General features: G+C 41.9%; 1 protein-coding gene across 1 annotated transcript in view; it reads left to right on the forward strand.

Annotated features, from left to right (window-relative positions):
• Positions 1–16791, forward strand: part of DCC (DCC netrin 1 receptor) — an 813847-nt gene that overhangs the window by 292456 nt on the left and 504600 nt on the right. The gene's annotated exons all lie outside the window — the stretch shown is intronic.

Genomic DNA, 16791 nt, shown 5'->3' on the forward strand with positions numbered 1-16791 from the left:
TATCTAAATCTATTGATTTATATATAAATCCATCCTGTGAGATATGATTATTATGAACAATAGATACCTCTGGCTGTCAAGACAACAACCACTAAATCACTTCCCTCTCCTCTATTTTGTGGCTTGCCTTTCTTTCAGTGTTTCATATAAATATAAAATCTATACATGTAACATATATATATATATATATATATATAAACAGATACACATATATATGTATCAGTTCAGTTCAGTTGCTCAGTCGAGTCCAACTCTGCGACACCATGGACTACAGCATGCCAGGCTTCCCTGTCCATCACCAACTCCCAAAGCTTACTCAAACTCATGTCCATGGAGTTGGTGATGCCATCCAACTATCTCATCCTCTGTCCTCCCGCCTTTAATCTTTCCCAGCATCAGGGTCTTTTCAACAGGTGCAAAGTACTGGAGTTTCAGCTTCAGCATCAGTCCTTCCAATGAATATTCAGGACTGATTTCCTTTAGGATGGGCTGGCTTGATCTCCTTGCTGTCCAAGGGAATCTCAAAAGTCTTCTCTAACACCACAGTTCAAAAGCATCAATTCTTTGCCACTCAGCTGTCTTTATAGTCTTTTAGAGACCTTTTCCAGTCTTGTGTCCGCTGCTGAGTTTTCCAAATTTGCTGGCATATTGAGTGTAGCACTTTCACAGCATCATCTTTTAGGATTTGAAATAGCTCCACTGGAATTCCATCACCTCCCCTAGCTTTGTTTGTACTGATGCTTCCTAAGGCCCTCTTGACCTTGCATCCCAGATGTCTGGCTCTAGGTGAGTGAGTGATCACACCATCGTGATTATCTGGGTCATGAAGATTTTTTTTGTACAGTTCTTGTGTGTATTCTTGCCACCTCTTCTTAATATCTTCTGCTTCTGTTAGGTCCGTACCATTTCTGTTGTTTATTGTGCTCATCTTTGCATGAAATGTTCCCTTGGTATCTCTAATTTTCTTGAAGAGATCTCTAGTCTTTCCCATTCTATTATTTTCTTCTATTTCTTTGCATTGATCACCAAGGAAGGCTTTCTTATCTCTCCTTGCTTTTCTTTGGAACTCTACATTCAGATGCTTTTATCTTTCCTTTTCTCCTTTGCCTTCAGCTTCTCTGCTATTCTCAGCTATTTGTAAGGCCTCCTCAGACAACCATTTTGCCTTTTTGCATTTCTTTTTCTTGGGGAGGGTCTTGATCACTGCCTCCTGTACAATGTCATGAACCTCTGTCCATAGTTCTTCAGGCACTCTATCAGATCTAACCCTTGAATCTATTTGTCACTTCCACTGTTTAATGGTAAGGGATTTGATTTAGGTCTTACCTGAATGGTCTAGTGGTTTTCCCTATTTTCTTCAATTTAAGTCTGAATTTGACAATAAGGAGTTCGTGATCTGAGCCACTTTCAGCTCCTGGCCTTGTTTTTGTTGACTGTATAGAGCTTCTCCATCTTTGGCTGCAAAGAATATAATCAATCTGATTTTTGTATTGACCATCTGGTGACGTCCATGTGTAGAGTCTTTTCTTATGTTGTTGGAAAAGGTGTTTGTTATGACCAGTGCATTCGCTTGGCAAAACTATTAGCCTTTGCCCTACTTCATTCTGAACTCCAAGGCCAAATTTACCTGTTTCTCCAGGTATTTCCTGACTTGCTACTTTTGCATTCCAGTCCCTTATAATGAAAAGGACATCTTTTTTTGGATGTCAGTAAATCTTAATCCAATTTTCTGTTGATGGGCAGGGCTGTGTTCCCTCCCTGTTTTTTGACCTGAGTCCAAACTATGGTGGAGGCAATGAAGATAATGGCGACCTCCTTCAGAAGGTCCCATGTACCCACTGCTACACTTAGCACCCCCAACCCTGCAGCAGGCCACCACCGGCTCATGCCTCTGCCAGAGACTCCTGGACACTCATGGGAAATCTAGGTCAGTCTTTTTTGGGGTCACTGCCCCTTTCTCCTGGGTCGTGGTGCCCACAAGGTTCTCTTCGTGCCCTCCAAGAGTCTGTTTCCCCAGTCCTGTGTAAGTTCTGGCAGTTCTGTGGGGGCCTCTTGGCGACCTCCTCTGAGAGGGCTGATGCCACACCCGGGTCTGCTGCTCCCAGAGCCCTGGCCCCTGCGGCAGGCCACGGCTGACCTGTACCTCCACAGGAGACACCCAGACACAGTTCTGGCTCAGTCTCAGTGGGGTCTCTGGGTCCTGGTGCGCACAAGGTTTGTTTGAGGCTTCCGAGTATCTACAGCGGGACTGGGGTTTGATTCTAAACGTGGTTTTGCCACTCCTAACATCTTCCTGGGGTTTCTCCTTTGCCCTTGGATGTGGGGTAACTTTTTTTGGTAGATCCAACATTCTCCTATGCCAGCAAAGTGGGAAAACTCAGCAATGCTCACAGGACTGGAAAAGGTCAATTCATTCCAATCCCAAAGAAAGGCAATGCCAAAGAATACTCAAACTACCACACAATTGCACTCATCTCACATGCTAGCAAAGTAATGCTCAAAATTCTCCAAGCCAGGCTTCAACAGTCTGTGAGCCATGAACTTCCAGATGTTCAAGCTGGTTTTAGAAAAGGCCGAGGAACCAGAGATCAAATTGCTAATATCCATTGGATCATTGAAAAAGCAAGAGAATTCCAGAAAAACATCTACTTCTACTTTATTGACTGTGCAAAAGCCTTTGACTGTGTAGATCATAACAAACTGTGGAAATTTCTTAAAGAGATGGGAATATTTGACCACCTGACCTGCCTCCTGAGAAATCTGTATGCAGGTCAGGAAGCAACAGTTAGAACTGGACATGGAGCAACAGACTGGTTCCAAATAGGAAAAGGAGTATGTCAAGGCTGTATATTGTCACCCTGTTTATTTAACTTCTGTACAGAGTAGATCATGAGAAATGTTGGACTGGATGAAGCACAAGCTGGAATCAGATTGCTGGGAAAAGTATCAATAACCTCAGATATGCAGATTACACCATAATTATGGTAGAAAGCGAGGAAGAACTAAAGAGCCTCTTTATGAAAGTGAAAGAGGAGAGTGAAAAGGGTGACTTAAAACTCAATATTCATAAAACTAAGATCATGGCATCTGGTCCCATCATTTCTGGCAAATAGGTGGGGAGACAATGGAAACAGTGAGAAACTTTATTTTTTGTGTGTATGCTCCAAAATCTCTGCAGATGGTGGCTGCAGCCATGAAATTAAAAGACGCTTGCTTCTTGGAAGAAAAGTTATGACCAACCTAGATAGCATATTAAAAAGCAGAGACATTACTTTGCCAACAAAGATATGTCTAGTCAAAGCTATGGTTTTTCTAGTAGTCAAGTATGGATGTGAGTGTTGGGCTGTAAAGAAAGCTGAGCACTGAAGAATTGATGCTTTTGAACTATGATGTGGAAGAAGATTCTTGAGAGTCTGTTGGACTGTAAGGAGATCCAACCAATCCATCCTGAAGGAAATCAGTCTTGAGTGTTCATTGGAAGGACTGATGCTGAAACTGACGCTCCAATACTTTGGCCACCTGATGCAAAGATCTGACTCATTTGAAAAGACCTTGATGCTGGGAAAGATTGAAGGTGGGAGGTGAAGGGGATGGCCAAGGATAAGATGATTGGATGGCATCACCGACTCAATGGACATGAGTTTGAGTAAATTCCAGGAGTTGGTGATGGACAGGGAAGCCTGGCATGCTGCAGTCCATGGGGTCGCAAAGAATTGGGCATTACTGAGCAACTGAACTGAACTGAACATTCTTCCTGTCAGTTGTTGTTCAGCAGCAAGTTGTAATTTCAGTAGTTCTCACAGGAGAAGAGCATTTCAAGCCCTTCTACTCCACCATCTTCCTCTGCCACACTCATAAACTGTTGTTTGCAAGATCCCACGATCCTTCGTTTTGCTCTCCACGGACAGTGAGTCATATATGTGTATACACACATGCTTATTTATAGTCTTAAATCAGTGGGACTTAGAAGAAAAATAGGAGAAGTGATCACTTGGAAGTAAAACATTTTCCTTTTAAAGAAAAAAAAAGGATTTTGATAAGTTGTCCTTTTTTCTATAATTTATTGTTTTTTTTAATTTTTTGTTCTGTAATCTTTTAGAAGTTTAATATGGTGGTTTGTTCAAAACTAGCATAAATCTATAATAGACATGTCATGGAATATCCCCATAATGGTACAATTTCTGAGCTTCCCTGGTGGCTCACACAATAAAGAGTCTGCTTCCTATGCAGAAGACCCGGATTCGATCCCTGGGTCGGGAAGATCTCCTGCAAATGGAAATGGCAACACACTGCAATATTCTTGCCTGGAAAAATCCTATGTACAGAGGAGTGTGGTGAGCCCTTGTCCATGGGGTCACAAAGAGTTGGACATGACTGAGCAATTAACATGTCATTGCATTGTCATTACAATTTCTACCAGGAAGGAAGCAAAACCACAAAAAAACAAACACACAAAAAGCTAACTGATCCGCTGCTCTGAAATGTAATACTATGGAAGGTCAAAAGCATTACTACTCTCTTTCTGTTTTTTTGATGAGGGATTGAACAATTATTGTATAGATCCAAATACTTTAAAATATTAATACCTTCTTATGAAAAGTTTTCATGCCATCTATTGATTATTTAACTTTTTGGACCAGTTTCCTTCTTCTTAATTCAATCTTGTCCTACTCTTTTCCTGCAGTAAGTTTATAAGAAAGCAGTGATTTCTGTACAGCTACAGAAATACATGAGACATTGTCTTTCTTTGGCTTCTATCTTTGTGACCTATCAAGGCCTGATATTTGGTGCATCTAACCAATTATCCAGAGACTCTCAAACTGTCATCATAATGTTCACAACAATGACTTTCTCTGTTTTTTTGATTAAAACAAAAAAGCAGCCACAGAACTACAGTCTCAGATGAGTGAAAGAATGAAAGGAACTTCCTCGTAATTTAAAGGGCCAATTAGCTCTTGTTCAAGATCACCGGTTTCTCTGATGGACTGCTCATTTCCCTTTTATTGAATGTGCCCTATGTGTGAATGTAACTTCATTGGTGTGACTAAGTGCATTCTCTTCTGCTGAAACGTGAATGGATGAGGTAGAGAAAAGGAACCTCTAAAATCAGTCTCTAATGTGAGCCGTGGTTTACAAGCCCTGTGCTATCACATCAGCAACAATATGGCGACATTTACACTAACGCTGGTTGCTGCACAAGCCACAGAACAAGAGAATTCTGGTTAACATTGATTTTCATCTAAGGCCATAAAGCTGAGGAAAGTGTGAGATAAGCAGTCTCGTATTTCTAAAGAGACATATGAGGTGCACTCTCCTAAGACTTGTTGGCACTGGCCAGGTCTGGCCACATCCCCTGTAAGTGCCATTCAGTGTGGAAGATTCTTTGATGTGTTGAAATTTGTAGAATTAGACATGGTCAGGGCTTCCCTGGTGGCTCAAACCGTAAAGAATCCACCTGCATTGTGGGAAACCTGGGTTCCATCCCTGGGTTGGGAAGATCCCCTGGAGGAGGGCATGGCAACCCACTCCACTGTTCTTGCCTGGAGACTCCCCCTGGACAGAGGAGCCTGGCGGGCTACAGTCCATGGGGTCGCAAAGAGTCGGACACGACTGAGTGACTAAGCACACGGACGTCGTCATGGCATTTTCTTTCCCCCTACAAGTCAAGTTATAGAGACACCAGGAAGACTCCTTGAACAGAGTGCATTTGTGATTTGTGTGCGTGTGTATGTTTTACTGGGAACTGCTTGCACAACTGGAAAACAGGCATCTTATCCTGACTAAAAGTTGTCTGGAGGTGCTCACCGTAAAGAAAGGAACGAGAGAAGGCGAGGTTCAGAGAAAGAATGAGACCGATACTCTGCAGGAACAGATCACCTTCAATGAGGCGAGAAGCGGCAGCAGTCAGACCAGCGAGCTGCTGCGCTAAGTCAAGCAGAGAGTAGGTATATACAGAAAACATACATGCAGAAATACATTGTTTTGGGGGTCTGTTTTTCCTCAAGATTATTTTTGACTAGTTAGCTTCTAACAACTGGGGCAAGGAATTCCTGGGACCGGCTGGGAGCCTGGGACCGGCTGGGAGCTGAACATAATCAGTGTTCATGTCCATTCCTTTCTTTGGGGGAGAAAGTTCTTTATTCTGTATAGAGCGGTGGGAAAGACCCAGAGGGGAGTTTTCACTCCAGGCCATTTTGGCCATGTAGCTTCACCCACAACCCAGCAGGAGAAAGGGAAAGTCAGCCGTGTTGAGCTCTGTTTCCACTTTGGGGAAGAACAAGGCTGTGAGTTATACTTGTGAAGAAAAAGCAGGGCTGAAGACAGCTGAAGAAGCCTGCCCATGAGGTTCTGGCTGCAGAGGATACAACCACAGAAGATCCTGGGTGTGGAGCGGAGCTGGGAGCTGGGCCAGAAGGCCGGCCAGACCCCGCTGTCCCTGCTTTAGGAAGGGGTCTAGAGTGGAGGTTCCTTGAGTGGAAAGGCCTCAGAAGAACCCACATAACACAAAACACACATGTGTACGCCTTCCACGACTATGGATTCTAAAGAGCACAGGTTGAGAAAAAGAGCCTCTGTCTCTTTACTTGAAATCCATCCTCTCTTTCTACCCTAGAGAAGCCCAAAGTCCTGGGGGCGGGCAGACCCAATAGAATAAAAAGCAGGTGACAGACAGTTCCATTGCCTCTTACCCATTTTTGGCCTCAGGCCAGCTCCAGGAGGAGGGAAGAGACTTGGAATGGAACGTTTGGTTAAGCTTACCTGTTTGCATGTGTATGTGTTGCCTTTATTGTTATTGTTACTGTTTTTAATATCTGAAAAGAACGCTTTTTAAAATATTTTAAGGTGCCTTCAGGACTTGAGGATTGACCCAAGTAGCTATCTAGGATAGAAAATATATCTGATAGAGTGTGTTTGAAGGTGGAGGATGGGGAAAAAAAAAAGCTGTTTCCTCTTCTTTCTTCCTATTCCAATAGTTCAGCTTGTTCAATAAACCAATTCTAGGCATTGAACTTCACTTACACCAGTCAGCTCTGATTTCAACAGGTATCTCTTTGTTAATGGTCCCTTGCAGTCTGTTCAGGTCCTGATTCATTTGGGTCTATGGGACTACAAAAGAACAAGGCTCCCCTTGGCAGAAATGTCATTTACCTCCCGAGGAGGGCAAGCCTCAGAGAATCTTGATAGTTCATTCTTTTCCCTTCTAGATGCTAAAGTGTTGTCAGTGGATGCTACATTCTGGGTTGGTGTTTATTGTATCTGGCATTGGATTAGAATGAAAGTAAAAGAAAATGAAGACCAAAATCTGAAAGCGTGACAGAACACCATTGTGACTGTCTTATACTCCCTCCTTGTAAATGATGGATTGCTTTTTCCTGGCTATTTCATCAGGTCTTCAAATAATGCCTCCGATTCCTCAGAGATGCAGTGTAGGCCACGTGCACAGATGGTGGAGAGGCTAGCTATAAATATAAACTCAGCAATGAAGCTGACCATGGCGGAAGAACAGAGCCCTCTCTCTTGAAGTTCCAACAATAAACGGTCACCATATATTGTGAAGCACATTGTGGGCCTGCATTGACCAGCTGTTCAGCTTTGGTCTGTCCACATGCTTGCAGCTCAGAGATTCTCTGGACAACCATAACAATCTGCTTCTCACTGAAGCGCACACAATGGCCTGTTCAAGAGGGCCCCCATGGTTGGTGGATATTTACATAAGCCTAATGAAGCTTCAGCCTAGTCTTTTTATTCCCTCTTTTACAATTAGTGACTTAGGAAACATCACTTACTAAATTAAATAGAGTTAATGATTTGTTTTTCTCTCCAGAAAATAAGTTTTGGAAAACTATTGAAATGTGTGCACTGTAATAAGTGGAATATACGCTTGGTTTCCTTGAGATAAAGATCAAGACGATCATCGGCATTTTAAAGAGTCATTATACTAGAGGAAGTGCTATCAGGAATGTTATATATCTGACACTATGACGCTGTACACACATTTCCAGACTGCTAACCATCTCTGCATACCTAACACAACCATGAGTGCACATACATTTGTGCACCCACAGACAAAGATCTGCACACTTAAGACTTCCCATATGCATGAGAAATACTTAGGTGTGTTATGTAAGTGGTGGTAAATTCAGGTTAAAATACTTCAGCTGCTTTGTATCACTTGCATTGCCAGCCATCTCTTATAAGAGCTAAGGAAATGTTTTTTTGTTGTTGTTATTTTGGTTTTAGTTTCTTGTTGTTATTTTACTTTTATTTACTTATTACCTGATAAGAGACATTAGTTAAGTCCTCTTTCCAAATGACGATTGACTGTAGCCCTTCCAAGTCTATCATTCACTGAACAGCCCAGCCAAAAAGTGTCAAGAATCAATGTGCTGGGTGTCATAAGATACTTCAGTAGTCAGATTTGCAAACAGGTACATGGCAACCCACTCCATTGTTCTTGCTTGGAGAATCCCAGGGACGGGGGAGCCTGATGTGCTGCCGTCTATGGGGTCTCACAGAGTCGGACACCACTGAAGCGACTTGGCAGCAGCAGCACACAATACTTTAGGATCTGGTTGACATAGCAGATGGTGATGAGTTAGTTACACTTTAGTCATCATCCAGTGAAATGGAGTGTGGATAGAAAGTGAAAGTTGCTCAATCTTGTCCGACTCTTTGGGATCCATGGACTGTACAGTCCATGGGATTCTCCAGGCCAGAATATTCGAGTGGGTAGCCTTTTCCTTCTCCAGAGGATCTTCCCAACCGAGGGATCGAATCCAGGTCTCCTGCATTGCAGGCGGATTCTTTATCAGCTGAGCCACCAGGGAAGCCTGAGAATGATGACGTGTGGGTAAGTAATAGTTAAATTAAGACTGGTTGGTTGCTGGAAGGAGAAGTAAGCTTATTTTCTGGTGCTGGTGATGCAGTATGGGAGCTTAGAGAGGAAGGTGGGAACAAAGATAAGATACATATAAAATATCAGTTATCTTGGAGTTAGTGATCTTGGTTCTAATTGCTAGGTAGCATTATGTTGAGTTTTAAGCCAGTGGAAAAGCTGGATTAAAACTCAGCATTAAAGAAATGAAGATCATGTCATCAAGTCCGATCACTTCATGGCAAATAGATGGGGAAACAAAGGAAGCAGTGACAGACTTTATTTTCTTGAGCTCCAAAATCACTGCAGATGCTGACTGCAGCCATGAAATTAAAAGATGCTTGCTCCTTGGAAGAAAAGCTATCACAAACCTAGACATCATTTTAAAAAGCAGAGACATTACATTGCTAACAAAAGTCCACATTGTCAAAGCTATGATTTTTCCAGTAGTCATGTATGGATGTGAGAGTTGGACTATAAAGAAAGCTGAGTGCTAAAGAATTGATGCTTTTGAACTGTGGTGTTGGAGAAGACTCTTGAGAGTCCCCTGGACTGCAAGGAGATCCAACCAGTCCATCCTAAAGGAAATCAATCCTCAGTGTTCATTAGAAGGACTGATGCTGAAGCTCCAGTACTTTGGCCACCTGATGTGAAGAGCTGACTCATTTGAAAACACCCTGATTCTGGGAAAGATTGAAAGCAGAAGGAGAAGGGGACAACAGAGAACGAGATGGTTAGAATGCATCACCAACTCAATGGACATGAGTTTGAGCAAGCTCTGGGAGATAGTGAAGGACAAGGAAGCATGGCGTGCTGCAGTCCATGGTGTCGCAAAGAGTCAGACGTGACTGAGCGAGTGAACAACCACATTATGTTTCCTGGCCATAGTCTGCAATGAAAATAATTAGAAATACTAAACTGCTGGGCAGAGAAGATGAGGGCCAGAGAACTAGGAATACAGATGTAGTCAAGATATTTATAGTCTGGGCTGTTTTAAATTTAATGGCAGAAATGGATGAATATATAACAAAGTAGCCATGGGGAATAATAATGTATTCTCTATATTCTACTAGGTACAAAAATGTAATATGTTCACAACCAAATAAACACTGTTCTAAATATTTCCTAAATGTAGATTTGCTTGGACAAGGTACCAATTCATACCTATATATGAATATATATAGGGAAGAAGAAGAAATATATATGGGATATGTATCTCTTATTTGTCTCATATCCCAAACACATTTGTTGATATTGAATATGTTCTAATGCTGGTTTTTTGTTTTTCCTCCAAGATTGGCAACATAATAGTTTCCCACTGTAGGTGGGGAAATATACTGGTTAAGCATTTAGAAAAAAAAAAAATGTGAGCTCTTTTCAATTCCTTGTCCTCTCCTGGAAAAGCTTTACTGATTACAAATGATGTCAAATTTTAAACATTGTATTAAGGGGGTAGATCACATGTTAGCAAAAGTATTAGGTCTGGTCATGAACACTGAGGCATAAAATCAGAAGTCCTTTTGATGCTGAAAACTTGGTCTCCGTGCCCCTGTGCTGAATCAAATCTTGGAGACAGAGTTTTCAGTGAAGTAGAAAAGAAGAGCTTTATTAGTTTGCTGGGCAAAGGGGGAAAACAGTAGGCTTGTGGCCCTCAAAAACCATGCTGCTAGGTGGGAAGATTTTGGCTCAGACAGTAAAGCGTCTGTCTACGATGTGGGAGACCCAGGTTCAATCCCTGGGTTGGAAAGATCCCTTGGAGCAGGAAATGGCAATCCAATCCAGTACTATTGCCTGGAAGATCCCATGGACAGAGGAGCTTGGTAGGCTACAGTCCATGGGGTCGCAAAGAATGACTGAGCAACTTCATGTTCACGTTCATGTTCATAGCAATAGTTCAAGGCTAGTGTTGCTGATAAGATTAGGGTGTGTGCAGTACCTGCATTTTGACCTGTTTTCAAGTAATCTTTTGATGAGCTTCTCTGGTTCCTTTAATCAAGCCTCAGGTGGTCTTCTCTGTAGGAGGAATGCTTTCAGTTCAGTTCAGTTGCTCGATCATGTCCAGTTGTTTGCGATCCCATGGACTGCAGCACGCCAGGCCTCCCTGTCTATCACCAACTCCCAGAGTTTACTCCAACTCATGTCCATTGAGTCAGTGATGCCATCCAACCTTCTTATCTTCTGTCGTCCCCTTCTCCTCCCATATTCAATCTTTCCCAGCATCAGGGTCTTTCAGATGAGTCAGTTCTTCTCATCAGGTGGCCAAAGTAATGCTTACATCGTCCATTTGTTCGGTTTTTCTTCCAGACAGAGCTTAAAGACATTGTTACATGAATCCCTTGAGGCAGAAGCATGATCCTACCCCAAGGCTGTACTATTGTTTCTTGGCTGTTTCTCCCTTGTCCCTGCTTCCCCTCTCTTCCCTGACTAGTACCTGTTCAGATCTGCCCTTCGGAACTCAGGGACAGAGGGACACAGGCTGGAGTCCATTCCCTACAAGAGATGGGGGACATAGAAAGGCCTCCATGCCCAGGAGCCCCGCAGAGTCCTGCTGGGATTTAGTTTGGGTCTATTTTTGTGACTTTTCACTATCAACATGAGAAGAAAACCTTGTTGTTGTTCAGTCATGTCCAGCTCTTTGTGACACCATAGACTGCAGTGTGCCAGGCTTCCCGGTCCTTCACTATGTCCAGAGTTTGCTCAAACTCATGTCTATTGAGTCGATGCCATCCATCTATCTGATCCTCTGTCACCCCCTTTTCCTGCCCTCAGTCTTTCCCAGCATCAGGGCCTTTTCCAGTGTGTTGGAATTTCCCATCAGGTGGCCAGAGTATTGGAGCTTCAGCGTCAGCATCGGTCCTTCCAGTGAATATTCAGGGTTGATTTCCTTTAGGATTGACTGGTTTGATCTCCTTGCTGTTCAAGGACTCTCAGTAGTCTTTTCCAACACCACAGTTCAAAAGCATCAATTCTTCAGCACCCAGCTTTCTCTAGGGTCCAACTCTCACATCCATACATGACTACTGGAAAAACTGTAGCTTTAACTCTATGGACCTTTGTTGGCAATGATGTCTCTACTTTTTAATATGCTGCCTATGTTTGCCATAGCTTTTTTTCTGAGGAGTAAGTGTCTTTTAATTGTGTGGCTGCAGTTACCGTCTGTAGTGATTTTGCATCCCAAGAAAATAAAATCTTTCACCGCTTCCACGTTTTCCCCATATAGTTACCATGAAGTGATGGAACCGGATGAATACCTTGAAATCCCAAATAGCCAGAGGAATGTGTGGGTGCATACTCATATAGCTGTATATTAACTACAGCTTGTTAAAGTGTTTCTTATGATGTAGGAACTCATATACTAGCTTCAGTGGGATTGTGTGAAGCAATGAAAACTTATACAATTAGTTATAACATTTTTAAGATCTTTTAGAATTTAATTTGTCAGTGTAATAGCACATAAGCAACTGTGTCAGAGAGATTATAACTAACTCTCAAATGATGTACTTTTTAGTCTGATATTAGTCACTGGTGGTCAATTAAGTTGAATTTTTATCTCTTGATATGCAAAGAGTAACTATGATTTAAATGTTCAGTAGTTGTCTGTGTAGGATCAAATTATTCCTGGAGTTCTGTAAATAATTTAGAAGATCCAGTTCCATGTACTAGACTAATATATTGGTGGACCAAACTGAAAAATGAGTCATTAGACAGCTTCTCTCACAAAGTCTGTGATGCTCATTAAAACTAAAAACATTCTCTTTAGAGTTCCATCATTGAGTATAAATGAATAAAAGTGCAGCTTAATATTTTTGAAACTTATTTCCAGCAATGATTATAGCTCATAAGCTTTCCACAGACATTTTCCCTTATAAACCTTAGTAATTAACTGTACCTGTTAGGATACAGAAGCAATTTTTTCAAGAAGGTTATTAATGTCAATGTATATGGCTATGAATTCAATCTTCTAAAGAAGTATTTTGCTTGCTAAGGTAAAGATAAAAGTAAGAGGAACATAGTCTCTGCTGTTTTATTTTCTGCTGCAAAGTCACCTTTCCCTTCGAGAAATGTTGACACTCAAACTAGCACTTTCCCTGAGGGATTCAATGATAGCCCAAGTTTGGCATCGGTCAGTCGTTTGATCTTTTACCATGTAATATTCACCTAGTCTCTGAGATGTGGACACATTTCATGTCCACATCCTTCTCTAGTTTATCTATAGCGATTTAAAATATATTGGAACATAGAATATAGTGGGCAGAATCTTAGATAATATTGCCTAACCTTTCCGAATCTCCATTCCTTCAGCTTTAAAATATGGTACATAATTGTCTCAAAGATTTAGTGCAATAAATGTATATCAGAGGGATTTGCAGGCTGCAAATTGCTACACAAATATTAGCTATTATGCAGTGTTCCATTGGTTTATTTAGTCTCAAGACAAATAGGATACATTTCTTGGGATGAATACAATAGCTATTTTCTATCCTCCAAGAAAATAATTAATAGCCACAGGTTTCAGGGACAGTAACCATTGGAAGTTTAGGTTTTTAGCTCAGTAGACAAGGTGAAGGGAAAAGGTCTATTTCATAATGCCTGCCAGTGGAGAGGTTTTTAGCAGGGTTTACAGTATCCATTTAATGACTTGCTCATTCCAGTTTCATGTTGGCAGAGGTTTCTCAGCAAATAGAGGCTTGTCATTCACCTTGTCCTTCATTCAGCATGTGCTTCAAGTAGGAAGCTAGCTCAGTGATAATCAAGAGGATATGACTCTATGGCAGACTTTGAAATTAGAAATGAATTCTGCAGTAATATGAAGTATCCTGAGACCAGTGATAACTATAAATCCGTACAATATGAAAGACTTGATAGATTCATAAATATTGATCACATCAGACTTTGGTGGTAAACACACTGAAAATTGTTATTCCACAGCTTTCTTAAGGCCTAGTGGGGAAACAGAATTCTGATTTTTACACTGAACCCAAAGAATCTTGTGTGTATAATATGTCTGCCTTTTATTTATAAATCATTTGATAATAGATATGCCTGGACACACAGGCACTACACCCATGCACACGTATCCAGATTCCTTCTGATCCAGTGTTATTAGAGAATTTCTAAATATCAATATAATCACTGCTGCTGCTAAGTTACTTCAGTTGTGTCTGACTCTGTGTGACCCCATAGATGACAGCCCACCAGCCTCCCCCATCCCTGGAATTCTCCAAGCAAGAACACTGGAGTGGGTTGCCATTTCCTTCTCCAGTGCATGAAAGTGAAGTCACTCAGTCGTGTCTGACTCCTAGTGACCCCATGAACTGCAGCCTTCCAGGCTCCTCCACCCATGGGATTTCCCAGGCAAGAGTACTGGAGTGGGGTGCCATTGCCTTCTCTGAATATAATCACTAGGAAGTATATATAGTTTGGTAGCTAAAATTATATAGCTATAATTGTTAACTGATTATTAAAGTGATGATAACTAACACTGATAGAACTACTCTGAAATTATACTCATATACACAGTTTGAGGGAATAAATTGCAATCTAGTCAACAGCAAAGGCCTCAGATGATTCTACAGGAAGCTTTCCCTCCAGAGACGGGTATGCCCTTGAGTGCAGCGCGTCTCTTCACCGGAAGGCAGTTACTGGAGATGGATGCAGTCGCGAGCAGTCGGCCACCAGCACTGTCTCCAGCTGGAGGGGTGAGCACCACAGTCCACGAGAGGGAGATGGGGGGTGGCATTCCTGTCTGTTCGCCACAGTCTCCCTTTGTGCTGCTCACATCTGTTCGCTTCATGTAACAAATCCTGTAAATAACTATTCCAGGGTGCATGTTGATCTTGTTCCCTGGAGGAAAAAGGAAGGTTGGTGGGATGAACTACAGCCCTCATCAGTACAACCATAGCTGTTCTCACGGCTGTAGTTGGTCACCATTTTCTTCCTCCTACGTGTCATTCCTCTCACCTTCATTTAGTATCTCTGCATATCTGTAGGACTTAGTAAGTGTTATGACTCAAACTCCTATCCCTCTGCACGTCATAGAACTTGTGCTAGACTATTTACTGTCAGAATTAGAGAAGACGGTGCTAATAGACACTCCAGTAGATAACCTGTGTGCTAACCATATTCATCCCTGTTTCCCACCCTACCACCCCTGATGATCTCATTAATTATTCTCCCTTTGCCTACTGGTATTTTGGCACAAGAATCCTGAAATGACCAGGATAGCTCAAAGGTTAGTGATGAAAGCGTTTCTCCTCCAAGAACTAGGACTTCTAAGTCCACAGAGCCTAGGATTTCAGCGATGAGAAACACTGCTTCCCAAATGGGTCACTAGGAGTGATGGTAAGGAAGACCACAGCCACTTCAGTCTCTTGTATCCATTGACTCTACCTTTGAGGACATGGCACCATATAGTGCTCATACATTTTGAGTATGTACTGCACTCTGAAGGAAGACTCTCCCCCCCTTTCTTGTATGGTATTGTCTCCAAACGTTCCTCATTGCTTCTCCAAAAGACTGTTCTTAAGCTGTATCATTTTATCAGCTTCTCAGAGAATGGTATGTGATAGGATCAATATCGCATGGTTGTGTATTCACACCAACACCTCTTTTGCTCTTAAGTGCGTTATTTGATCTTCTGTAATATTATGCATGTTTGTGGCTTGAATACTTTGGAGGCTCTCAGATAGTATTGCAGGCTGAAGCCTTGAGAATAAGAAAGGTGTAATATGTTTATATTTCAATCAAGGTGAATTTCTGCCCTTTCTGGAGTAGATGGAGTCCAGTGTAACAACATGCTACCAAGAGGTTAGTTGGTTTCCTCCAGGAATGGTGTTTTATTGGGCACTTTGCATCCATCCCTTTACTAGTAGATTGGATATATGGCAAAACAGTAACTGCTGGTGAGGAACAGCAGCTTTGTTGGGTTGTAGCTCATGTTGTTGGGCAATGCATAGGTGCCATCCTTGCCACAGGAACTTCTTCATGCCTGGGATAAACCTCATTGACTACAATACCACCATTGCACAAAGCTTGATGTTTAGATGTGATACACAGTCTTTATAATATTTGATATTCACTACCAGAGGCCTGTCCATATCCTGCTTCTCTTCTGTATCCCTGACCTTCTGATCACAGTCCTTCCAGATGCCTGGTCAATCAGCCCAGCCATTTGACTTTGAACATAGTCTCTATACAGTAAGTTCCCTACATACGAACAAGTTCCTTTCTGAAAGCGTGTTCATTACATCCAGTTTGTTCCTAAGTCCAGCAAAGTTAAGCCTAGGTAGCAAACTAACACAGTTGACTATACAGTTGTGTACTATAATAGCTTTGTAACACTTTTCACATGCCTCGCTTCACTCTCTCGATTATTTTCACTTTTGTTTTCACCATTACCCAATGGTGCTTCTTAGCAGTAACAGCCATATCACTGCTGTTTTTATGCTTGCTTCTGGTCATCCTGGGCTTCAAGCAAAGATACTCTGCCCCTGTCCTCTGTGCAGTACTGTATAATAAAATGCACAAAAGCACAACCCCTTCTAGAGGAAGCATGCTCATGACAAAGTACAGCAGACACGTGAACCATCTTGGACACGGGGATGCACGTTTTCATCTTTAAAAGTTTGCAACTTCATATGTTCATGAAAGGAGAAGTTCCTTGGATAGCGGTGATTAAAAATATGGCATTCAGGGACACCCTGCAGTTATGCCCTCTGATCATGATTATGCTTGATGCCAAATACAACACTTTCATCCGATAATGGTGCTGCCTGAACTTTTAAGTGAATGCATCTCAGGGGACTCAGTTTATAATGAGCAATTCTTGCCACTGGTCAGTTGATTATCTCAAGGTTGGGCATTCTTACTCCATTAGGGTCCAATATTTTGTCAGAATCCATTTTATAGAAGGTATG

Source organism: Capricornis sumatraensis, chromosome 21, assembly GCF_032405125.1.
Source record: "Capricornis sumatraensis isolate serow.1 chromosome 21, serow.2, whole genome shotgun sequence".
Taxonomy (NCBI): domain Eukaryota; kingdom Metazoa; phylum Chordata; class Mammalia; order Artiodactyla; family Bovidae; genus Capricornis; species Capricornis sumatraensis.